General features: G+C 42.9%; 1 protein-coding gene across 3 annotated transcripts in view; it reads left to right on the forward strand.

Annotated features, from left to right (window-relative positions):
• The window catches only part of LOC135115035 (uncharacterized), a 123,966-nt gene that overhangs the window by 849 nt on the left and 96,740 nt on the right, over positions 1–26,377 (forward strand). The window contains exon 1 of one of the 3 annotated variants that reach the window (XM_064031473.1): positions 1,891–1,938. The exons of the other annotated variants lie outside the window; for them this stretch is intronic. The gene's annotated coding sequence lies outside the window, so the exon portion shown is untranslated. Of the gene's footprint in view, positions 1–1,890; positions 1,939–26,377 lie in introns of those variants that run through there. 3 annotated transcript variants of the gene reach the window in all.

Raw genomic sequence — 26,377 nt, forward strand, 5'->3', positions numbered from 1 at the left:
GGATGGGGAAGAGAGTAAGGAAGAGGACTGTAGGGAGCTGGAAAAAGGAGATGAGGAAGAGGAGAGTAGATTGGTGGAAGAAGGAAATAAGAAGGGAATTAGAGACCTGGAAAGACAGGGAATTAAGGAAGAACAGAATAAATAAATGGAGGAAGTAACAGGAGTGAATAAAGAAAAAAGGAAGGAGGGACGAGGAAGAAAGACAGAAGTAACAGAAAAGGATGGAGGGAATAATGAAGAGGGAATAAAGAAAGAAGGAGAGAGAGAAGGAAAAGGGATGGTATGTAGAAAAATAAAGTAAGGTGAAGAGATAAAGGGGATATAGAAGGAAAGAAGAAAAGAGAAAATAGCGATAAAGGAATAACAGGAAGCAATTTCTATGGTAATCTCTGGATATTAACTAGTTCATCAATTTGTTTTTATTAATCTTGTTTTGATATCCTAACATTTTCAATTAGTCCTGTTTCCTTCACATTTTAACTCCCACCAGCTAGTAATGGGTGTTGAAGTAGTAGTAGTAGCAGTAGTAGTAGTAGTAGTAGTAGTAGTAGTAGTAGTAGTAGTAGTAGTAGTAGTAGTAGTAGTAGTAGTAGTAGTAGAAGGAGAAAAAGAAGAAAAAGAAGCATTACCAGCAAACAGTAGTAGTAGTAGTAGTAGTAATAGTAGTAGTAGTAGTAGTAGTAGTAGTAGTAGTAGTAGTAGTAGCAGGTATTTCCTTAACAACCTCCAGATTTAGCACGTAGAGTCGACATCACTTGCAAGAACAATATATAAACGCCAGAAGAATAAAGAACTGACATATAAATAGAATGACAAAAAAAAAAAATGCAATCTGCTTCTTTCTGATCTTGTTGAAGTATCGTTTACCCAAGGACACTTCAAGCCCTCCGCTCTTGTCCCTTTCTTGTCGACTTAAGGGCACACTGGGAGTAAATTTCAGTAGTAGTAGTAGTAGTAGTAGTAGTAGTAGTAGTAGTAGTAGTAGTAGTAGTAGTAGTAGTAGTAGTAGTAGTAGAAACAGTAATATCAATAAAATTACCGACAACCACCACTAAGAACAACAACAACAACAACAACAACAACAACAACAACAACAACAACAACAACAACAACAATAATAATAATAACAACAAATAGGCCTCTTTCTTCCCACGTTTTCACATTCTGGAAATAGAAAGAAAATCCGGTTAGGCGCAATAACTGGCTTCCCTCTGACTAAATATCCGAGGAATAATTTGTTAATTTCCTCTGAGGCTTATGAGGGGAATTAACGAGCTGGCGGAGGGAGCGAGGGAGGAGGAAAGAAACGAAGAGGAGAGAAGTGGAGGGGAGAAGAAGAAAAAAGAGGCGGCAGGGACGAGAAAGGAGCAATTTTGTGGTTTTCTGTTGCTGTGTGGCGGTGTGGTGGAGTGGTGCTTGCAATTGTGGTGATGTGGCGCTGTGGTGTGTGGGATTTCGTGGCGTAACGACCAGGAAGAGGGAAGCAAGGGGAGAAGAGGAAGGGAAAAGGGGAAAAAAGAGATGGTAGGAAGGAAGGGAGGGCGAATTTTTTGCGTACTGTGTGTGGTGGTGTGGTAGTGGTGTTTGTGTGGTGTTGTGGTACCCTGGACTTTATGGTGAAAAGATACGCAGGAAGAAAGAAACGAGGATGGGATGGGAAGGGGAAAAAAAAATGGGATGGAAGAAGAGGTGATAATTCAGTGGCTTGTTGTGGCAGTGTGGTGTGGTGTGGTGCGTGATAAAACGATGTGGTGGTGCGTGGCCGTGGTGTTTGGTGCGGTAGTATTACGTTACTTGTTATTGTCGTGCGGTGGGGTGACGTGAGGTGTGGTGACGTGTGGCGTTGTTGTGGTGGTACGTGTGGTGAGTCACGGTGCATGCAGTTAGTGTGGTGGTGTACACCGTGGTGCGCTGCGGCGTGGGACGGTGTGACGAGGCGTAAGTTGTGTGATTGGATAGCCGTGGTGTTGTCAAGGAGTGCTGACGGTGTAGTAGAGGGTGTAGAGTGCGCCCACACCAGGAGTGCCTCGCGTCTTGGCACCGTGGCTTAGCGAGGTGTTGAGTGGCATTAAGTGGAGTGTTTATGTGGCTCTTTTATGTTGCGGGGCTGGTGGCACCCTCACCTGGCGATCGTTGGCACTCTCTGGGCGGTGCAGGGATATATCGATTCTAGTGCCTGTGGTGCCACCCTGTCTGGCTCTCCTCCTCGTCCTCCACCGCCTCCTCCTCCTCCTCCTCCTTCTCCTTTTCCTACTCCTCCTAATCCTCCTTTGTTGCCCTTGCCTCGCTGCGCTTACCCCTGCTTGCCTTTCTCCCTCGTGCTTTGATGTTCAGTTTAAAGCTTACAAGTTAATGTAGTGCTCTATCTGCCGTGTATGAAGCAGTAAGAGGAAAGAGTTTTTGTCGAAGAGGATTAATCTTGCAACTCTGTGTGTGTGTGTGTGTGTGTGTGTGTGTGTGTGTGTGTGTGTGTGTGTGTGTGTGTGTGTGTGTGTGTGTGTGTGTGTGTGTGTGTGTGTGTGTGTGTGTGTGTGTGTGTGTCCAGCGGCGTGTTTTAGCCGGAATGTGCGAGGGTATTCAGACCTAATTGGCTGGTGTTTGTCTGACTCAGTGCAACGCAAAGAAAATGTTAACGTTAATCATTCAGCGTTGCAGGAAGGGAGGGGGGTAAAAATTGCTTGATGATGAACACGAACGCGGAAATGTGTAGCACTGACGGCCAGAGAGAGAGAGAGAGAGAGAGAGAGAGAGAGAGAGAGAGAGAGAGAGAGAAAGAGGGTCGGGGAAGCGAGAGCAACAAAATTATTCACGTACATTGAGACTGGTAGTTTATTCAACGCGCTCCAAACCTTCATTTCACACTCCCCAGCCTCCGCCACCAGACGCGCGCCCTCGCATAAATGAAACACTGCCATCCACAATGCTGCCATCCACTCCATCATCCACTATCACCCGCACACCATCCCCGATCTATCAACCAACATTGACAACCAGCATCGCTCTAATGGCAGCTGCGGCGTATCTACCACCATCGATCTAACCAGTAGTAACCACACACAATCAGCCCCGCCATTCCTCCACCACCACTGCTACCACCACTACTACCACTATCACTGCCAACAATACTACTACCGTTGCTGCTACTATTATGCTATCAATTGTCCTTTTATTCTTCCTTGTCCTCTTCTTATTTCTACTTTTCCTCTTACTACTACTACTACTTCTATTACTACTACTACTACTACTACTACTACTATCATCATCATCATTATCATCAGTGACACACACACATCACCGCCGTTGTCACTCATATTTCTCTCATTCTGAATTCCTCTTTCATCGCTGGATATCTGCAAGTGGTTCTTCTCCCTGGACGGCCACGACGCGGCGCCCCATCCATCACACTCACATCCACACACACTGAAAGACTCGCCTAAACACACACCACTCAGATACCAAACTCGCCCATCAGATACTCAGACCAGTTACATTTTACGGATCATTTTTTATCATAACTTATTTTTTTCTGTCTCTCTTTCTGTCCACTCATCATTCCTCCATCCCTTCTGGAGTCCTCCCTCTGTCTCCTTCGCGTCTCTTTCCTCATAGACTAGTTACATTTTACGCAATATTTCTCTGTACTGACTTTACTTGCTATATATCTTTCTCCAGTCTATTTATCCTTACATTTTACTCCGCATTCCTCGTCCTTCTTCAACCTACTCCTCTTTCTTTTTTCTCCGCCACGTCTCTTCCTTCACACACCAGTTACGTTCTATCTTTTCTAGATATATTTACTTTCCTCCACCTATCCTTCTTGCATTCCTTTACCCTTGCATCTTATTCCTCTTTTCTCCGCGTCTCTGTCCTCATAACCCTGATCCCCTATCCTCCCCAAGTCCCTCCTTCTCCCTACTCCTGCCCGCTTTCATCTCTCTACTCCTCCTCTCCCCTCTCCGCCACCCCCAGCAGCTGCCTCCACCAGACATTGTTATTCTGACTTCATCCAGTTATGAAATGAGATCGCGAATCAAGTGCGAGAGGCATCTGTCATGCCTTCTGCCGTCACCACTACCGCCGCCCCGCCACCCGCCGCCCGCCGCCCGTCCCCTCACGCTCAATAACCCTACGATATTCGACCTTCCAATCCCCCGAAGCCTTCCCAGACGCAGCCTCCAGGTGTTCAGGGTCTGGTGCTTTCGCCATGCCGCAGAATGAGTGGGAGAGTGAGTGCTAGTGAGGTTTGCGCATAATTGATAAACCGTAAAGGAGAATGAGGGGCTGAGTATGAATAAAAACAATGCTCACCTGATGGCAATACCTCGAGTCCTCAGCGATCAATAGTCGGCAAAATCAAGCGACTGAGGCTAACGTGTGTGTGTGTGTGTGTGTGTATGTGTGTGTGTGTGTTACTTTATTTTTTACTGTCTTTTTTTTCCAGTCTTATTTTTCTTTCTTTCTTCCATGTAGCATTCTTTGTGTGTGTTATTTCCTCTTCCCCCCTTCCTCGTGATTCGTGTTGGAGTCCCGTTCGTGTGCGTGACGGATGAAGGTAATGGGGATAATAACAGCAACGGCGATAAACTTGAAGACGCAGGAAGAAATGAAAAAAACTTGGCTATGTGTTATTGTCACGATGGTGGTGGTGGTGGTGGTGGTGGTGGTGGTGGTGGTGGTGGTGGTGGTGGAAATCTTTGTTGCTATTACTCTATTATTGCTACCACTACTGCTACCACCACCACCACCACCACTACTACAGCTACTACTTCTACATGAAACTGGCTGTAGCTTTAGTAGTCGCAACAGAAGTAGTAGTAGTAGTAGTTGTAGTAATGGATGGGGATGATAGGTGGAAATAGGTAGGTATATTTCATACAGGGACTGCCACGTGTAAGCCTGGTCTCTTCTTGCAGTTTCCCTTATTGCTTATGTTCTTATATCTTTATGTAGCAGTAGTAATAGAAGTAGTAGCAATAGTAGTGGCGGTGGTGGTGGTGGTTGTGGTGGTGGTGATAAAAGAAGTAGAAACAGCATTATTTAAGGGAAAACAAAGGAAACACAAAGGAAACAAGTCTCTCTAGAACATTCCAACACAGTTTGTACTTTACACGTACCCTAAGTCATCCTTCATGTGTAATAGCAACAACCTCCCCATCACTCCCTTCCCTCCTCCCCTTCCCTCCCTTCACCCCTTCACCCCTTCTCCTAAACCTCAAATTGGCCAATAACTGATACCGATCACGTGACTCTCACCTCTTGTCTGTCTGTCTGTCTGTCTGTATGTATGTATGTCTGTCTGTTCTTTCCTCCGGTTTGTATCTCTTTCCTCCCTCCATTTATTCTGTCTATCCTCTTTACCGACTTGTATTTTTCTCCAGTTTCTCTTTTTTTCTCTCTCTCTCTCTCTCTCTCTCTCTCTCTCTCTCTCTCTCTCTCTCTCTCTCTCTCTCTCTCTCTCTCTCTCTCTCTCTCTCTCTCTCTCTCTCTCTCTCTCTCCATTTCTACCTCCCACCCTATTGATCTCTCTCTCTCTCTCTCTCTCTCTCTCTCTCTCTCTCTCTCTCTCTCTCTCTCTCTCTCTCTCTCTCTCCCCTCTCCCTGTCAAGCATAGTTTTTGCATTTTTACTATTGGATTTCACCGACTCTCCCTCCAAATACTTACATTAGTTATCCTTCCCCTCATCCCTACTCTCTCTCTCTCTCTCTCTCTCTCTCTCTCTCTCTCTCTCTCTCTCTCTCTCTCTCTCTCTCTCTCTCTCTCTCTCGTTATTGAATCATCATCAGAACAAATTTTTTTCACACAGAGAAATAACTCAATTTTCTTACAATGGAAATATAAAATGAAGAGAAAAATCAGCGACGCACGCGAGACTGTGTGTCATTATAACTGGAAATGACAAAGGAAAAAAAAAGAAAAGTATAAAAAAAGAAAAGAAGAAAATGGTGAATTCACGTCATCCAGCGATTATTTTCTCTTATTACTGGCATTTTCTGAATCGTAGCAATGCTCATTTTGAAACACGGAAAACACACATTGAGACTATTAGAAGGAAAAGAGGAAGAAAAAAAAACAGCAACAAAAAGAAGGAAGAAATGAGAAAACGAAACATTGATAGCAACGATAAAAAAAAGAAAAGACACTGGGATTATGAAAAGGAAAATAAAAAAGAAGAAAAAGAAGAAAACTAAGAAAACTGAATACAAAAACGATAACAAAACAACAACAACAACAACAACAACAACAACAACAACAACAACTACTACTACTACTACTACTACTACTACTACTACTACAACTACTACAACCAATTTCTCTCGCCCTGAAAGAGTCCCTAATTCCGTGTTATTTAGCAGCACTTGTTAACCTCACCCCCCTTAGGTGCGGGTCAGGGGGAGGTCACAGTGGGTGTCATGGAGGGGAGAAATGAGGGGAATGGGAGAGGGGAGAGGGAGGGGAGGTCATTTTTGAGGCGTGACGGAGGGATACGCAGTCTTGTTACGAGGGAAGAGGAGGAGGAGGAGGAGGAAAAAGGAGAAGGAAAGCGGGAAGAGGAGAAGAAAAGGAGGATTCACAGAAGTTGGGGAGTGAATAATGTTTTTGTGACGGTTTGATAGTTTCGTGTCGTGTGACGTGTGTGTGTGTGTGTGTGTGTGTGTGTGTGTGTGTGTGTGTGTGTGTGTGTGTGTGTGTGTGTGTGTGTGTGTGTGTGTGTGTGTGTGTGTGTGTGTGTGTGCACCCTCCAATCATACCTTGTTCCTAAGAGCTGCATTACTTTCAGGCCTCGTGCCCCTCGATTCATTTACCCTTCATGCATCCACTGGCTTATTTAGTCATCCAGTACTGATCACCCGTGTTTGTTTACCAAGTGTTGCTATTCCTTAGTAAGTCGTCCAAGAGGTGCAATCTTCCCAAGCATTAGACGAGAGATGAGACTAGAATTACCTCCCCATGTTCCCTCTGCCTTCACTATTTTTACCTTTATATCTCGCCCTCTCCCTCTCCCTCTCCCCTTTCCCCTCTCTCTCTCACTCTCTCTCCCCTCCCACCACCCGCATCGTTTGGGAGCTCAGAACGAGAAAACTAACCCCCATCACCTCTGCCATCAAAGGACTGAAAGACATAATCCCGCTCAACACACACACACACACACACACACACACACACACACACACACACACACATGACATCAAAGAGAGAAGCGTGCGATTAATGTCACAGTTTCCTCTACTTGGGTGGCAAAGTGGGACGAGATAGAGGAGGAGGAGGAGGAGGAGGAGGAGGAGGAGGAGGGGATGTTATATGTAGTAACTTTGATCCTAGTCAATGTAAGGAAAGAGGAGGAGGAGGAGGAGGAGGAGGAGGAGGAGGAGGAGGAGGAGGAGGAGGAGGAGGAGGAGGAGGAGGAGGAGGAGGAGGGAGAAGAAGAAGAAGAAGAAGAAGAAGAAGAAGAAGAAGAAGAAGAAGAAGAAGAAGAAGAAGAAGAAGAAGAAGAAGAAATGGAAAGAATATCAGGAGGAGGAGGAGGAGGAGGAGGAGGAGGAGGAGGAGGATAAAGAAAACAAAAATACAGACAATACATGTAGTAACTTTGATCCTAGTCAATGTAAGGAAAGAGGAGGAGGAGGAGGAGGAGGAGGAGGGAGAGAAGAAGAAGAAGAAGAAGAAGAAGAAGAAGAAGAAGAAGAAGAAGAAGAAGAAGAAGAAGAAGAAGAAGAAGAAGAAGAAGAAATGGAAAGAATATCAGGAGGAGGAGGAGGAGGAGGAGGAGGAGGAGGAGGAGGATAAAGAAAACAAAAATACAGACAATACAAGGAAAACTAAACGAAGGAGCCTAAAAAATTAATTAAATAAATAAATAAATAAATAAATAAATAAAGGAAACACGAAGAAAGAAAACACACATAAGAAAAAGAGAGGGAAACTAACAGGAAATCAACACCCCCCTCCAAACACACACACACACACACACACACACACACACACACACACACACACACACACACACACACACACACACACACACACACACACACACAATAAATAAATAAATAAATAAAAACGACAGTCAGGAAAGGAAAAAAAGGAAAAAAAGAAGAAATGAGACTATTAACACACATTTTACACGTTTCCACTGACCACATAACACCGTGCCTTCTTTTTCCACCAACTTCCCCTTCCTTTCTCTCCTCTCCAATTCCTTTCTTTCCTTCCCTAGTCCCCTTTTCCTTCCCGTCAGACAGTTGCCTCTTTTCACCTCGAAGTTCCTCTCCCCGCCCTCGTCAGTCCAGTGGTGGCAGAACCGTTTTAATACCCTGGGAACAATTATTCCTTTCTGCAGAAGGGGCTGGAGAGGGCGTGGAGAAGGGAGAGGAGAAGAGGAGAGGAGAAGAGAAGAGGAGAGAGTGAGAACGCGCGCCGTGGACTGCCTGACCACCCACAACCTCCCATCTTCTTTCATCCGTCTCTCCGTTTTCCATTTCGTTTCTTTCTTCTTCACCTCCGATTCACACCTTCTTTTCTAAGGCACGTGAATAGGACAGGCCCTCCTCCCTTCCCCTCCGCTCCTCTCCTCTTCATCCCCCGTTTTCATTCACGCGAAAAGGGACCACCCACCACCTTGACTTCCTTCACTGTGTTGTATCCGTCACGTTTTCTTTCTCCCGTGTACTTCTCTCTTCAAACCTTCCTTTCCTACGAGAGGCAAACTTCCCGTCCCTTTCATTTCATCTGTTGTCGCTTCCTTCCATTTTCTTTAAGTGCCGATTTTAGCTCCATTTCGGCAACTGGAGGAAACGAAGCCAGCGAGCGACCAACCGCTTCTCGTTTTCTTTACTGCCTCCCTTCGTTTTCTTCGGCCACTTCCGTCACCGCCACCGCCGCCGCTTTGTTCCTCGCCACTGTTCCTTGTCGCGTTCTTCCGTAAGAGGGGAGAAAGGCTTGCGGGGGAGCGAGGGGAGAGAAGGAGGAAGGCGATGAATAGAGTGACGAATAGAAGGGTGTCATTCACGCCTTGTTTCAGCTTCGTTCCCTTTCTTCCTTAATGTCTTTTTTTGTACTCTCTTCTCTCTTTCTGACTTCTTTCTTTGCACTCTTTTTTATGCCTTTCCTTTTAGTCAAGTCCACGGCCTCATTTTTCTTTATTTTACGGCTTCAATCTTGTCTTCTTTTTCTTTTTTCTACATCTCTTCTAATGCCTTCTTTTCGTCCTTCTGTTCCTCCTTCGCAAGACATGGAATCAGTATATTTAGAAAAACTACTAAGTAAACAAATTAACTTTTCATTAGTGTTCATATGTGTGTGTGTGTGTGTGTGTGTGTGTGTGTGTGTGTGTGTGTGTGTGTGTGTGTGTGTGTGTGTGTGTGTGTGTGTGTGTGTGTGTGTGTGTGTGTGTGTGTCTCTGTCTGCCTGTCTGTCTGTCTGTCTGTCTGTCTATCTGTCTGTCTCACTGTCTGTGCCCAGTTGTGTACAAATGTCATTATTCCCTGACCTCGCTTGACCTGTGTCCAATCGGGCGTGAGTGTGACCTCTGGCTGACCTGACCTTTCACACGCCGAGCCGGGAGGTCTTAGTAGCCGAGGAGGAGGAGGAGGAGGAGGAGGAGGAGGAGGAGGAGGAGGAGGAGGAGGAGGAGGAGGAGGAGGAGGAGAAGAAGAAGGAGGAGGAGGGGGATGAACCATTTTGTAAACAGAAATGAGACACAAATAGCGACACGATAAGAATTAATACACAAATGGCCGCCAACATTTCTATCTGACAAAGAGACAAACATGAACAGAAATGGATCTCTCCCTTCCCCTTCAAAGCCTCATGCCAGTGTTCACCCATCCTTCCTGTCTCCTAATTGCTCCTGATCATCCTTACATTTCTTCTTCACGTCTGTTTATCACTCAATTTCCTTTGCCGTGTTTCCTCATGCTAGTGTTCACCCTCTAGATCATCTTTATATTTGTTTATCACGTTTATCTGTCACTTATTTTGCTTTGCCTTACTTCTTTTAAAAAACTATATATAACCTGACCAGAGACTCCATTATTGTATTCATCTCTTATCTTGTTTCCATTTTTCTGACTCTGCCAACGTAAAGAAATGATAAAAATGGTAAGAAAAGTGAATAGTAGATTTGAATACCTTTTTTTTATCTCTTAATTTATGAATGTGTAAAATAAAGTAGTAATAAAGTGAGTAAAAGGAAGTAAAACAGGTGTAAAGCATTCACAAAAGAAGACAATACTGTGATTTCCGACATTTTTCCTATATTTTTCCTCGTTCCTATCTATTCACCTTCGTAACTCTCTCTCTCTCTCTCTCTCTCTCTCTCTCTCTCTCTCTCTCTCTCTCTCTCTCTCTCTCTCTCTCTCTAGTAAGCACATCAATCAATAAAACCTTCACAAAAAGTCAATACAAAATTCGGACCCGTGTCAAACTTTATTGCTCCGCGGAACCTACAGCATTTTTTCACAGATTTTGACTTTTTTTTTTCATATACAAAATCGACAATACTTTTTTCACCATTCCCCTATTTTATTTTATTTTTTTCCTCTCTCGCCGCGCCTGTGCCTGCCATTCACTCCCGAGCCGTAAAATGGATAGATCCGGATAAAAACGCATGCAAATAACAGTTCGTGAAAGCTTAATTCCATTTTTTTTTCTTTTTTAATATAAATATGAAGGTGAAATTTACACGGTGGGGAAATAAACGTGTTGGTGAAATAGGAGTAATTCTGTCAAGGGAAGGTTTCAGTCTCGTAATAAACCGGATGGAAAGCGAGCTGGGATGAAAATAAATAACTGTATCAAATAAAATGGAGGTCAACGATGCCACGTATTGAGGAACATCACAAAATATTTTTCCTCCGTTATGATGCAAACTCGTATTTCAGAGAAGTGTTATAAATATGCACACACACACACACACACACACACACACACACACATAAAATAAATAAAATAAAAAGCTGGTAAACGAGTGTGGAGGCGTCGATATATCAAAACAAAATTCATGAAAAAATAAAAATAATACAAAATTACTGATTCATTTCATAAGATCTCACCACCTGGCATGAGAGAGAGAGAGAGAGAGAGAGAGAGAGAGAGAGAGAGAGAGAGAGAGAGAGAGAGAGAGAGAGAGAGAGAGAGAGAGAGAGAGAGAGAGAGAGTATTGCATAAAGGAAGTAGAAGGAAGAGGAGAATTTTAAAAAGCGAAGAATGTGGGGAAAACAAAAGAAACTAAAAAAAGAAACAGGAAAAGGACGAGATGAAGGAAATAAGAAAATTAAAAGCTAAATTTAAAACTGTCAGAAGCGAAGAATACGAGGAAAGCAGAGGAAGGTCAAAGAGAAACAGAACGAGATAAAAAAAAACTGACTGATTAATTTCCTTTCACTTCCAAGGCATCACTTTCATTATATTCTAGTTACCATACAGGATCTTATTAAATGTAAAATGATGTTTGAATTATCTGTGAGAAATTATTCAAGTCTTTCATTACTTCATTATAAATAGCCGGTGATTTTGCGGCGTTTGCAAATCTACAGTTCTAAGTCAAGGTGCCTATGGAAACTATTTGTAGTACCGCATAAATTAGGGCGCCGTGACAAGCGTAGAAAGGAAGGACTTAAGGAAGAGAAAGAGGAAGGGAGGGTGCGACTCAGGGCAATCACAGCGGAAATTCTTTAAAATTACCCAAAATTCTGCGCCGAGTCAAGTCTCTTCCCAAATTCTTAAGATTCACACGTGTAATTTTTCGTGACTTACTGCCATTCATGCAGGCCAGATAAGGAGTACCAAGAAGAAATAAATAAAAACACTCCTTGGAATATTGTTTTGCCTTCAAGATCACACACAATGCAGGAAAATATTAAAAAACAATGATAATAATAAATGACAGTAAGTGAATGTATTTCTAACAATGTTCATCACACTTTTATTTATTAATGATGATACGCAATGGGAGAAAATATTACAGGACAACAATGAAAATAACAATGAATAAACTTCCCAGAATATTCCGTTGACTTCTGTTTATTAATGATACGCAATGAGGAAAATATTACAGAACCCAGACTTATGGTGGGCGTGGAGAGATCACAACACCTTCAGGGGAGTGTCAGGGAAGTGAGAGCAAGAGGACGACCCGTGGCGGTAAGATTGCCGAGAGTTGTTCCTGCTGCGGTGGTGACGGTGGTGGTGGCGATGGTGGTGGTGGTGCTGGCGGACTCTGGGCAAAAAAATAAATAAATACCATTGACTTGTGGATTGGAGTATTAGAGATTTAAATAAAGCCTTTTTTTTATCAGTTACGGTTTTTTTGTACTCAGAAAAGTCAAAAACAGTTCAGTGGATTAAGGATTTATATATTTATTTTTCCATCTCGTGTGTGTGTCCCGTTGGAATACGAGAACGTTTTACAATTTTCCTCTTCGTATGTTTCGTTCGCTGATATCATAACGCAAAGCAGAGAATTTGGAGTTGAGTCCCGCGCTCGGTAAACAAACACGGAAAGATACACGTGTACACTGAATCCGCACTTAAATAAACCAAACACGATCCGGATAAAAGAATAGAAGCGGGAATTATTTGAAGCATCCTGAAAATTAAATACAGAGCAGCGTCAAATTAAATGATGAATTATTAATAGCTATCAACATTTATGCATATTTATTTTCACGTTACGCAAATGTCAATATAATGAAAGGGGAAAAAAAAAGGAATATGCTCATCTGATTATTTTCATTAGTCTCTCTCTCTCTCTCTCTCTCTCTCTCTCTCTCTCTCTCTCTCTCTCTCTCTCTCTCTCTCTCTCTCTTGTGCTCAAACCATGCGTGGGAATAGATGGGAGAAAGCTTAAGAGGAGTAGGGAGGGAAGAAATTCATAGCTCACCACCACCACCACCACCACCACCACCACCACCACCTCCTCCTCCTCCTCCTCCTCCTCCTCCTCCTCCTCTCTCGCGTCCCCGGTGGCCCAACAAGGATTAAAAAGTTTGTTCGGACTCACCACCAATTTCCTGGTTCCACTAATTAATCCAAAGCTTAAATCTGTTGTTTGCCCTCCACTCGTGTCCCTTTACCTCTCTCTCTCTCTCTCTCTCTCTCTCTCTCTCTCTCTCTCTCTCTCTCTCTCTCTCTCTCTCTCTCTCTCTCTCTCTTGTTTTTTTCATATTTTGCCTTTATTTTTTTATTTACTATTATGAGAGAGAGAGAGAGAGAGAGAGAGAGAGAGAGAGAGAGAGAGAGAGAGAGAGAGAGAGAGAGAGAGAGAGAATCACAAAGCATGACACGAGAAAAAAAATAAAATAATGGGTATAAAAACTACTCAATAAATGACAAATGTACAATAAAAAAATAAAATAAATAATAATAATAATAATAATAATAATAATAATAATAATAATAATAATAATAATAAGTAATGACAACAGAATACACAATGAACAAATAAAAGAACATATGAAACACCAGAATTTGAAATAATAACGAGAGAGAGAGAGAGAGAGAGAGAGAGAGAGAGAGAGAGAGAGAGAGAGAGAGAGAGAGAGAGGGAGGGAGAGGAGACTTAAATTGTTTACGTATGACGGACTGAACAGCCCAACAATGGAACAATTTAACTAATAATTCCTGGTTGTGACAGACTCCCGGAGGTGGTGTCAGGTGGGCGAGGCGAGGGAAGGGCGAGTGTGGGAGAGAGAATGGGGAGGGAGAGGAACAGAGAAGGTGGAGGAGGGGAAGAATGAGAGAATACACAAGTTAGCACGTCAGGGTGGAGAGACGGAGAGAGAAGGGAGGAAACAGATGACTAGACTTGAGAGAATGAGAAGAGAGATAGAAGGGAAAGAAGAGAAAAGGGAAGAAAGAAAAAAAAACATGCATGAGAGAGGAATAAGGATTGAAAACTAAGAAGTGAACAGAAAATGAAAGAAAAAAAAAGTGGAGAGTGAGATTTGACAGAAAAAAAGAAAAGCTGAAAACAGAGAAACAGACAGGTAAAAACGAGGAAAAAAACACAAATTAACATGACAAAGGAAAGAAATTAGACGAGAAATAAGAAGTGAACACGAGGAAACGATGAAAAGAGAAAAATGCAGAGAATGTAGAGTGAGAGACTGAAGGAAAAAACAGGAAAAAAACACAAAAGCAACACGACAAAGGAAACAAATGAGACGAGAAATAAGAGGTGACTGGAGGTGACTGGAGGAGGAAACAATGACAGAAATGTAGAGAATGTATGGAAGTGAGATTGGCAGGAAAGCAGGGAGAGCCAGAGGGGAGAGTGGGTGGCAGGGAGACTACAAGACCACAGGCATCTAACAGGCTATTCATACGGTCCTGATGTAATCCTTGTAAGCTAAATAACTCGGCTATTCACACGGCAGACCTGGGTGGAGCTGGACAGGAACGGCGACGGGCGGACCACAAAACTTCACTTGTCAAGGCCCGTGTTTTGATGAAGGAGAGAGAGAGAGAGAGAGAGAGAGAGAGAGAGAGAGAGAGAGAGAGAGAGAGAGAGAGAGAGAGAGAGAGAGAGAGAGAGAGAGAGAGAGAGCAAGTGGTTCCTATTGATTTTCTAGGCACAAATATTTTCTTACTCCTTAACCATCTCCTAATTTAGTCTGAGTTTTCACATTCTTCATCAAATATTCATCAATTACTCTCTCTCTCTCTCTCTCTCTCTCTCTCTCTCTCTCTCTCTCTCTCTCTCTCTCTCTCTCTCTCTCTTACTCATGACTTGAAGGGAAAAAGAAAAAAAGACGTCGATATTGGTTTACCTGAAACTGCTAAACGAAAAATTATGGAAAGAAAAAAATACAAATAGAAAACGAAAGTACAGAAAAAAAAAGAGAAAGAAATGAAAAAATGGGAAACTGGAGCTGGGAAGAAAATAGCAAAAGGAGCAGAAAAAAAAAAACGAAAAATATAGGAAAAAAAAACAGGAACATGAAAAATGGGAAACTGGAGAGGGGAAAAAATAAATGAGTAAAGGGATGTTTTATGAGTCACGATCAGCTGGGAACAGGAGGAGGAGGAGGAGGAGGAGGAGGAGGAGGAGGAGGAGGAGGAAGAGGAGGAGGAGGGATAAGGCAAACAAAGACGCCTAAGTATACACAGGAGGAAGATCAGAAGAGCATGGATCATAATATTTGGTCTCGACTTGATTACGTGATTTCTGGAGCGTTCGTTGCGGTGGTGGTGGTGGTGGTGGTGGTGGTGGTGGTGGTAGTGGTAGTGGTGGTGGTGGTACATGAAGCAATGACATCAGGCTTACCATTAATAACACAAACAATAACAAACGGAAGAAAGAATAGCCACTGTAACTTGCATTCCCAGAGAGAGAGAGAGAGAGAGAGAGAGAGAGAGAGAGAGAGAGAGAGAGAGAGAGAGAGAGAGAGAGGGAGATGGAAAGAACAAGCAGCCCAGTGTGACAATCTCCAAACACAACGAAAACCAGAAATGATAAACAAGACGCTCGTAAACAAGAACAAAGAACAAAGAACAGCCAGACAGAGAGAGAGAACAAGGCAATTTAGTGAGTCGTTATCCACAGCCGCTGAATTTGCATATAAGGGAGTGATAATTCATTACTCTTTATTGCGCTAAACAAGAGATTAATGAGGAGTGTGAGAATGAGTCGTTACCGGGGGACGGGGGGAGGGGGAAGCAGGGTGTTAGTGGAGGGAGGTGAAAATATGAGGAAGAGTTAAGTGGAATAAATGGAAATGAGAAGGAGTGAGTGGGAATGAGTCGTTGCAGAGGGAGGGACGGTAGGGCGTCAGTGGAGGGAGGTGGAAAGGTGAGGTAAAGTGGAGTAAGTGGGGATGAGTGGGAATGATGTGGAATGAGAGGAATGGGAGGAAGGGTGAGGTGTTTGTTAGTGGAGGAAGACGAAAAGTTGAGGAATAAAGTGGAATGAGGGTGGATGGATGAGTGAGTGTTGAGAAAATAGAAAAAAAGTGGAAAAGTGAGAAATGGACAGTGGAAAAGTGAGGAAGAACGAAGTGGAATGAAGTGGAATGAGAGTGGATGGACGAATGAGTGCCAAGAAAACAAGGAACCACTAATGATAATAAAGAATAAATATAAAAAAAATTTTTGAGGCTTGTTAAGAGAATGAGAAGGAATGGACAGCAGATAAAATGAAGAGCTTTGAAACTTTTAATGAACAACTGATGAAAAAAATAAAATAAATAAAATAAAATAAATAATCTGGTATAAAAAAAAAGTAAATGAGTGATAAAACCATAATTTACGACGAATGATAATGAAACACAGACAAATGAGTAAGAGAGACACGTGGAATGAACGTAAAAATGTGAAAAATTAAATACAACACAATAACTGAACAGTGAAGGATGAAGAATACCCGATAAAAAATGAGGAACGAGGGATGAATGACAATAAAAAGAGAGAAATGAGCTTAGAATGATTCACGTGGGATATAAAAATGAAGAATGCAAGAGAGAGAGAGAGAGAGAGAGAGAGAGAGAGAGAGAGAGAGAGAGAGAGAGAGAGAGAGAGAGAGAGAAGCAAGAATTTACGCACTCACTCACTCACAAACAAAAATAAAGTAAAGAAAAAGAAGAAAGGAAAAGAAAAGCAAGGAATAAAAACACAACGATGCTTTACAATTAATCTTCGGTCGACATGATCCGTGAGTCAGGAAAAAGGTTCACCAAGAAAATAAACTAAAAAATTGTAAATCCTTAAGTTCTAATGTGAAGACGATGGGTTACCAGGACCTCTCTCTCTCTCTCTCTCTCTCTCTCTCTCTCTCTCTCTCTCTCTCTCTCTCTCTCTCTCTCTCTCTATTGGTGATAACAAAAAATCTTCGAGTGATTAATGTGAAATAGGAATGTGGTATTATTATTATTATTATTATTATTATTATTATTATTATTATTATTATTATTATTATTATTATTATTACATTTATCTAATTCTTCAAAGATGGAATCAAGATGGAGGATAACTGTGCTTGTTATTATTCTTTTACTTCGTTTCTTAGGTTTGTATTTATGTTTGTTCTTCATTCTTTTTTTTCATTACTGTTTCATTTTCATCTACTTCTTGCCTATATATTTTTTTTTCGTTACTTATTATGAAGCACGCACTGCACTCGTTTGCCTCTCCACTTCTTTTTCTTTTTTTTTTTTATAATTCCCTTTTGTATATTCTCGTTTATTATTCTCCTCCCCCTCTACTTTTTTTTCTGTAACGAGTGTGTTTTTACTGTTATTAAACGCACGCACTTCATTACTTTTATTCTACCTTCTTCGTCATTAGCATTCTTTCACCTTTTCACATTCCCCTCCTCACTTTTCATACCAGACACGCTATTCTACCTTCATTTTCGTTATTTTTACTCGTTCTTCCCTTTCTCACTTTTCTCGTCGCTGTTAATACAAGACACACACGTGAATAGCCATAACAAGTTAGAAATAGTGAAGAATATTTACCGTAATGCAAGAAACAACATAAAATATTCAACAATTTAGTTAACTTCCCGGAAAACACAACCGCCCAACCATTTGAAGACGAAACATTATGAAACACGCTTCTAAGCAAATAGATAAATGAAAATATAAACAAATAATAAAAATCAGAGTACAGGTGAGAAGCCAAGAGGAGATAGTTACCTGGGTGCCCTTTCCCCTTCACCTCACCTGCTTTCTCACCTGCCCAATTAGTTTCCAAGGCATATTGCGATCACTCTGCGGTGGGGTGGCGGGAGGGAGAGGAGGGAGAGGGAGGAGGGAAAGTGAAGGAGAAATGAGCTGAAGGAAGAGTGAATGGAGAGCTGGAAAAGAGATAGAAGGAAAGAGTACATAAAACAGAGTAAATAATGACAAATGCATCCGCAGAATAAGTGAGAAAGCAAAATTTTAAGGAAATGGTGATTGCAGGAGAGACGAGAAATGGTGAGGATGATGACAGAAAACTAATTAAAGAATATAAGGAAGAAAATATTGCTTTTAAGTAAAGAAAATGAGAAAAGAAGACTAAAGGAGAGAAGAAAGAGAAAGAATAAATTAAGAATGAAAACTGTGAAGGAGAAGCGAAGGGGTGAGGAAAGGTGAATGAGTATAATGAGAGGAGAGAATGCATCATAATGAGAGGATGAGTTACTGGGGGATGTTTGAAAGGGAAAGGGGGCGAGCAAGAGAGAAGGCAGGGTCGGGAAGATGAGGTATGGAGAGCGTGGCAGGAAGAGGTGAGGAGGGAAAGTGATCGAGGCGCCGAGGAAGCATGAGTGACGAGGCGAGGTGGGAGAGGAAAGAGAGAGAATGCATTTTGATGAGAGAAAAACGATGATGGAGAGGAGAGAGAGGGACGAGGGCAGCTGGAAGGAAGCGGGGAGGGCGTGAGGTGTTCTTAAAGGCACCTGTGGAGTGGTGAGCAGCAATACGAGTGCTGTAGAAGGCAATTAAAGCGGTGCCATCCCTCACGCCGCCTGCCCGCACTTCTGACAAGGTACGATATTTCTGCCTTTGTTTACATGACCGCCACCTCGCTGCCAGACGCATGATAATTACTCCCGCCTCGCTGCTGTTACTTCACATTCCCCCCACTGCTTGTTTACTTATTTATCTAATTATTTATTCTTGCGGTAAGCTCGTTATCTGGTGGGCGCACTAACTCAGAATTAGTTTGGCTGCCATCAATGCGTCCTGTCAGCGTGTCTGCAGCTTAGGTGGGTGAGAATGTGTGTTTTTTTCTCCCTTCACCTGATCCCATTGAGCAGCAGCAGGTGTGGCTGGGCGGAATTAGTGGCTGATTTATACGTCTCCACTGCTGCGCTTGTTGGAGGTCACGTGATGCCATCTGTGACGCTAAATTAAAACGCTGGGGATGATAGCTATGAGAAAAGTCTTGCTCTTTCTCCTCCTCCTCCTCCTCCTCCTCCTCCTCATTCTTTCTACTACTCCTCCTCCTTCTTCTCGTCCCCCCTCCTCCTCCTCCTCCTCCTCCTCCTCCTGCTACTACTACTACTACTACTACTACTACTACAACTCCTCCTTCTCCTCCTCCTCCTCCTCCTCCTCCTCCTCCTCCTCCTCCTCCTCCTACTACTACTACTACTACTACTACTACTACTACTACCACCACCAGCAGAACAAAACATCCACAACTCACAATTCACAGGCTGCAGGTCACCATCAGTGGCTGGCTGCTTTCCTCCCTCTCACCTCTTGCATCCTACACTGAAAAAAAAAAAAAAAAATTCACTCACTATACAGAGATTCAATGAAAAGGAAGCTGAGAGACGCAGCATGTACAAAAAAATGAATAAATAAGAAATAGCATCATATACAGAGAGAAAACGTTCAAAAAATTAATTCCACTACATAAAGACTAAATAAATTGACGCGGGTCGCCGGTGGTCCCCCAGCTGTTTGGGCGAGAAAGATTGTATTAGTTGTGGTGGCGAGGGGCGGACGGGGGCGTTAAGAGGAGGATGGTAGCGTCAGGAGAGGCAGGAGAGGTGTGACTTACAATGGCAGGCGACAAGGGCAGCGTAGGGGAAGTGTGGTGGCAGGTATGAAGGTGTGGGAAAGTAGGTGTGGAAGGCGTAGGGGAAGTAATAGAAGTGGAAGTAATGGTAGGTGGTGTGGAAAGTGTAGGGAAGTAATGTTGAATAGTGATAGTAGGTGTGGAAGGCGTGGAGAAATAATGAAAGTAGTGACAGCAGGTGTAGAATATGCAGGAAATCTGAATCAATCTTGAATACAGGAAAGAAATGACAGTGACAATAAAGGAAAGACAAGATATCAGTTAAAAAAAATAAAATAAAATTGTTATCCTCCACAAGCTCCAACGAAAACGGAAGAAAACGTGCCACAGCAACGAGATTAAAAGAACTACACTGCAAATTTATCTCCGCTACAAGAAAAAAAGGGTGACGGAAGATACAAGAAGGCGCCCTATCAGCAAAAAACACGAATAACTCAGGATAGGAAGGCACCCAAGGCTACAGGCGAGGCTTAGAAAAGAGACTAAGTTTTGGTAATAAAGCTAGATTGGTTGGATTACGGCAGTGGTGGTGGTTGTGGAGGGGTGAAGGGGGGCGAGTTATCTCCAAAGGGCAGTAAGGAAGGAAGTATAGAGTGGAAATATAAAAATGTAGAAAAAAAAATTGTTAGGCAAAAAAAGGAAACTGGAAACATTAGGGTTCGAAGGAGGAGGTGGAGGATGAGAGAGAGAGAGAGAGAGAGAGAGAGAGAGAGAGAGAGAGAGAGAGAGAGAGAGAGAGAGAGAGAGAGAGAGAGGCAGCAGGGACCAGTCAAATACAGACTCTCAAAACAAACAGAAGAACACAAGAGGAACACAAGGGGAAGATTCGTATAACAGAGGGAAAAGGAAGGAGAAAAGCCAGAAATGAAAGAAAAGACATTGAAAGGAGTCGAGAGATAGTAGTAGTAGTAGTAATAGTAGTAGTAGTAGTAGTAGTAGTAGTAGTAGTAGTAGTAGTAGTAGTAGTAGTAGTAGTAGTAGTAGTAATAGTAGTAGTAGTAGTAGTAGAAGCAGCAGCACTATGACTGAATGAGGAACCAAAAAATGCAATAAGTCAGTAGTAGTAGTAGTAGTAGTAGTAGTAGTAGTAGTAGTAGTAGTAGTAGTAGTAGTAGTAGTAGTAGTAGTAGTAGTAGTAATAGTAGTAGTAGTAGTAGTAGTAGTAGTAGTAGTAGTAGTAGTAGTAGTAGTAGTAGTAGTAGTAGTAGTAGTAGCACAACAGTAGTAGTAGCAGTCGTGGGAGTAAGGGAGGCAGCAGGGTAAGGGAAAGGAGAGGAGAGAGAGAGAGAGAGAGAGAGAGAGAGAGAGAGAGAGAGAGAGAGAGAGAGAGAGAGAGAGAGAGAGAGAGAGAGAGAGAGAGAGAGAGAGAGAGAGAGGTAGTAGAGCCGGGAAGAGAGGACACAATACAAACACTGGCGCACAAAGAGGAGAGGCATCAACTGGGTTCTTGTGGATGATTCCAAATATTGCCTTTATCCCTCGCTATTGTCCACCAAGGGAAGAGGAGGAGAAGGAGGAGAAGACGGAGGAGGTGGAGGAGGTGGTGGAAAAGGAGGAGGAGGAGGAGGAGGAGGAGGAGGAGGAGGAGGAGGAGGAGGAGGAGGAGGAGGAGGTACAGAGAAGAAGGCATTCTGGAAGACTAAGGAAGACAAGCATTAAGAGAGATAAAAGGAGGGAGGAAAGGAGATAACTGGTATTATTCTACAAGGAGGAGGAGGAGGAGGAGGAGGAGAGACTTGATGGAGAAAGAGAGGATGAAGGAAAGGAAGATAAGGTGTAAGAAGGAAAAATGTGAAGATAATGGGATAAATGCACGGCAAGGGAAATGTGTCAAAAGAAGAAAAATAAGACGAACACGAATTTTGGAGGCAAGAATAAAGATAAACCCGACTTACTTGAAGAAACAAACAAACAAACAAACAAACACACTTCCACAAACAACAATAATTAACCAACACAAAATAACACACACGAGAACAAAAGAAAAACAAATAAACAATAACAAAATTAAATAAACTCATACACAGACAAACACCACACTTGGAGAACACACACACACACACACACACACACACACACACACACACACACACACACACACACACACACACACACACACACACACACACACACACACACACACACACACACACACGCCCTGCAACACAACACAGGTAACATCCCTTCTCCCTTTACCTGTCCTGCCTCACCCTACCACACCTGAGCCGCGCCCCGAGACATCTTCAGGTAAGCACGAGAACTCTCCGTGTTAAGAGGAAATATAAAGTTCTAAGAGGTCAGATAAGCGTAAGATTAATTCCGCGCCAGTCACGACCAGGTAAGGCGGACAGGTGAGGCCACGATAATGACGTTTGGGCTGGGAAGGCGCGTCCAGCCCAGGTGAGTTACGGTAAGCCGGTTAAGTGTTGCCGACGTCATTTATACCTGGCTGGCTGGCTGGCTCACTCTCTCTCTCTCTCTCTCTCTCTCTCTCTCTCTCTCTCTCTCTCTCTCTCTCTCTCTCTCTCTCTCTCTCTCTCTCTCTCTCTCTCTTACTTATTAACTGAAAAGTGATGCGTAGATTTTACTAAACACCCCACTGGAAGATTTTATAGAAGCAGAAATATAAAAAGATATCAGTGAAATTCAGATTACGTTAGAAAAGTGTGTGTGTGTGTGTGTGTGTGTGTGTGTGTGTGTGTGTGTGTGTGTGTGTGTGTGTGTGTGTGTGTGTGTGTGTGTGTGTGTGTGTGTGTGTGTGTGTGTGTGTGTGTGTGTGTGTGTGTGTGTGTGTGTGTGTGATGAAGCTTTCAATGACCCACAAAATAATTCACGCAAAGGAAAATACCAAGATAAACAAACACATTTTTTATTTAAGAAAAAAAAAAAACACACTTCTTAACATTTCCACCAATAAACAACTTAAAACACCCCCCACAAAAAAAAACCTCCCATACAAACTTACAAATAAAAATAGACGGAAAATAAAGACAGAAAATACATAAAATAACAAAAACACTGTATAGCTTAGATCAACACCATCATCATCACCATTTACTCCTCCTCCTCCTCCTCCTCCTCCTCCTCCTCCTCCTCCCTCTCCACGTCCACGACCACAACGACAACACGAATGACCGTCAGCCTCTCTCGCGCCACGACCCTTCCATCCCGCCGCAGTGCCTGACGAGCCATGCAAATCGCTCAGAACTTCGCTATTGTGCCGCCTCGTAGTAATGATCCAGGGATATATTTCTGAGCACAAAAGATTGGTAGAAGAAGGAGGAGGAGGAGGAGGAGGAGGAGGAGGAGGAGGAGGAGGAGGAGGCGACCTAACACAGCATGGGGTCAAAAAGAACCTAGGTCGTGGTATTGTTCTTGCTCTTGAGTGTGTGTGTGTGTGTGTGTGTGTGTGTGTGTGTGTGTGTGTGTGTGTGTGTGTGTGTGTGTGTGTGTGTGTGTGTGTGTGTGTGTGTGCCTGCTTGTCTATATCTCTTGCTAACTTTCTATCTGCCTACTCACCCCTCTCACGTTCTTCCATCCCGCCCTCACACACACACACACACACACACACACACACACACACACACACACACACACACACACACACACACACACACTTAACCTCCGTAACAGTGCCCGTGGAGTGTTTAAGTCTCCATCCCGTCGCTTTTACAGCTCGTAGCTCCTTTATTGACTTCTTTTTCCGGGTCGTGCCAAGCGGCGTCCCACAAGGAGAGCAGGACCGACAAAGGAACCTACAGTGTTTCCCTCACAAAAGTCATGAGGGAAGAGAAGAACAAGGAGAGGGAGGGAAGGGAGACTAGGGGGAATAGGAGGAGAGCTAAGAAGACAAGGAACGAGGGAAGGAGAAAGAGATAAAAAAAAACGGGAGGAGGAAGAAAGCAAACATGTAGTGAATAGAAATGATACCGTGAAATCCATTAGCATAGACAACAAGAAGAAGAATAAAGAAGGTAGGAGGAAGAAGGCAGAATGATGAAACAAGAAGAGAAATAATAGAAAAAAATATAACCACCAACAGTCGACTGGAAAATGTAGGAAAACGATGAAGACAAGGAAATTCGAAGGAGGGAAAAAAATCACACACTAAAATAATAATAATAAAGAGAGAGAGAGAGAGAGAAGAGAGAGAGTAGTGGAAGTCAACATGGCAGCGTGTTTTCCTTCCCACGAGTATGATAATGATGAGTTTGTGAGGCGCCATGAGAGGGAGATGATGAGGCTAATGAGCGTGTGAGAGCCATTACTGCATTGCTGTTTAAGGAGGAGCAGAAGGAGGAGAAGAAGGAGGAGGAGCAGGAGGAACAGGGGGGTAATAGGAATAGTAGTGGTGGTAGAGAAGTAAAGGAAGGGAGATATATATAATAGTGATGATTATGGTGATGAAAATGCAGCAGATGTACCATTAGAAGAACAAACAGTATGAAGGGAGGATGGAAGAAATAAGGAGGAGGAGGAGGAGGAGGAGGAGGAGGAGGAGGAGGAGGAGGAGGAGGAGGAGGAGGAGGAGGAGGAGGAGGAGGAGGAGGAAGAGGAGATGAAGTAATGAGATAATACAGGTGGTGATGATTATGAAATTGCATGAGGCGAGAGAGAAAGAGAAGAAGAAGAAGAAAGAGAAAAAGGAAAAGGATAAAGAAAGAAAGAAAAAGAAAAAAGAAAAAGAGATAGACAGAACGAAAGAAAGAAAGAAAAAAAAAAAGAAAAAAGAAAAGGGGAAAGAACAAATCTGAAAATATAAGGAAGAGGAGGAAAACGAAAGAGGAAAACGAGGAAGAGCAGAAAGAGAATCATGAATTACAGGAATAACAAGCAACAAAACTTCATTATCTGGCTAAGAGAATTACATCACCTTGCCAATCTTCAGTAGTAGATTGAGCGCGTGACAAAGGCAAGAAGAATCCTCCCCACCCACCCTTCCCTCTCTTCCTCCATCCCCCCACCCTACCCCATCACTCCCTCCCTCCAGTGCCCAGAAAGAAATAAAACTAAGATGTATATTATTCACTGGGAGGAACAAACAAAGGAATTTTTATATATGAGAAAGGGAAGGATATGTTTGTACTACACTTGGATGTTAAAATTTCTACTCTTGGTATTCAAATTTGTGACGTAATAAACTTAATACAATGACTAGAATATTACTGTAACTGATATGATGAAAAAAAAAATTAATATATATAATCAATAGTAGTTTTTTTTTTTTTTGTTTTTGCAACGAGAAATAATAGTAAAAAGTGAAGAATGCCTTGATATGGAAATAGTTAACGAAGACTATCTTATATCTGGTTATGCAGGAGGAGGAGGAGGAGGAGGAGGAGGAGGAGGAGGAGGAGGAGGAAGAAGAGGAAGGGTACTGTCCCCTAAGCCCCTTCTGACTTAACCTGACCTGACTTGAGCTGACGTGTAAATAAAAGAATTACCCCTCTCTCTCTCTCTCTCTCTCTCTCTCTCTCTCTCTCTCTCTCTCTCTCTCTCTCTCTCTCTCTCTCTCTCTCTCTCTCTCTACAAGTGGCAAGGAATGTACAAGAGTCTCTTCAGTCGGAAAGGAAAAGAGCAATAATGAATATGAAGACTCGTGTACTCTTTTGATTCCTTCCCTCTTTTTTCCCTCTTCCTCTTTCCCTCTTGACTTCCTTTTCCACGTGCATTAATTAGCAGCTTTAGTTCCTTCCTTCCCCTCTCTCTTCCTATTCACTCATATTTTTTTCTTGTTATGTTTTAGGTGAAATCATCATCTTTTTTCCCTACTTATTCATTGATTACTCTCTTTCTCCTCCTTCCTTTCTTCGTAGTCTTTTTTTCTTTCTTTCTTTCTTCTCTCTCTTTATTCTTTTTTTATCCTCTCTTTTTTTCTCAATCTTTGCTAAGTTTTAAATGAAATCGTTATTTGTCTCCTCATTTATTTCTCTCATCCTCCTTCTTCTCTTCTTCATAGTCTTTGCACTGGTTCTCTCTCTCTCTCTCTCTCTCTCTCTCTCTCTCTCTCTCTCTCTCTCTCTCTCTCTCTCTCTCTCTCTCTCTCTCTCTCTCTCTCTCTCTCCGTCGTTATATCTCTTTCTCCATTTATTCCTCTCATTCTCCTTCCCTTCCTCGTAATCAATGCTTACCACCACCACCACCACCACCACCACCACCACCACCATCACCACCACCACCTCCTCCTCCTCCTTCGTCGTCGCCTTCCTACTTGTTTTTCTCCTCCTCCCAGTTCTCCTCCCTCTCGAAACCTCCTCCTCCTGCCCCTCTCCTCCTCTCGCCCCTCTCCTCCTCTCGCCCCTCTCCTCCTCCCACCCACTATCTCCTCCGCTAGGTCACCGTGGACCGAGTCGTGTCTTCAAAGGGAGAAACACGGATTTTCACGTCGCCAGAAAACCATTAAATCCATCGCCCCTCTACTTCTCCCACGCCCTCCCTCTCCTTCACCGCCCCCTCTCTTCTTCTGCCCCTCCTCACGCTCCTCTCTCCTCTCCCTTCTCTTCTGTACCTTTTCGTGTTCTCTTCTCTTCGTACTTCTCATCTTTTTTTTCATTATTCTCTCTACTTCCTCTATCTCTTCTTGTTCTCTTCTCTCTTCGTCTTTTCTTCACTATTCTTCTCTACTTCCTCTACCTCTTCTTGTTCTTTCCTCTCTTGCCATTCCTCATTTTTTCTTCACTATCTCTCTTTTTCTTCCCTTTTCTACTTCTCTTCCCTTATTTTGTCTCTTATTCTCTTTCTTGCAGTACATAATCTTCTCTTTTTCTATGCCTTCTTCTCTTTCCTCTAGTCCTCTTTGTCCTTTTTCACTATAACTCCTCTTCTTCTTGTACCTTCTCGCTCTTCTTCCTTCTTTTCATTACTTCA

The sequence above is a fragment of the Scylla paramamosain genome, chromosome 28 (genome assembly GCF_035594125.1).
Source record: "Scylla paramamosain isolate STU-SP2022 chromosome 28, ASM3559412v1, whole genome shotgun sequence".
NCBI lineage: Eukaryota > Metazoa > Arthropoda > Malacostraca > Decapoda > Portunidae > Scylla > Scylla paramamosain.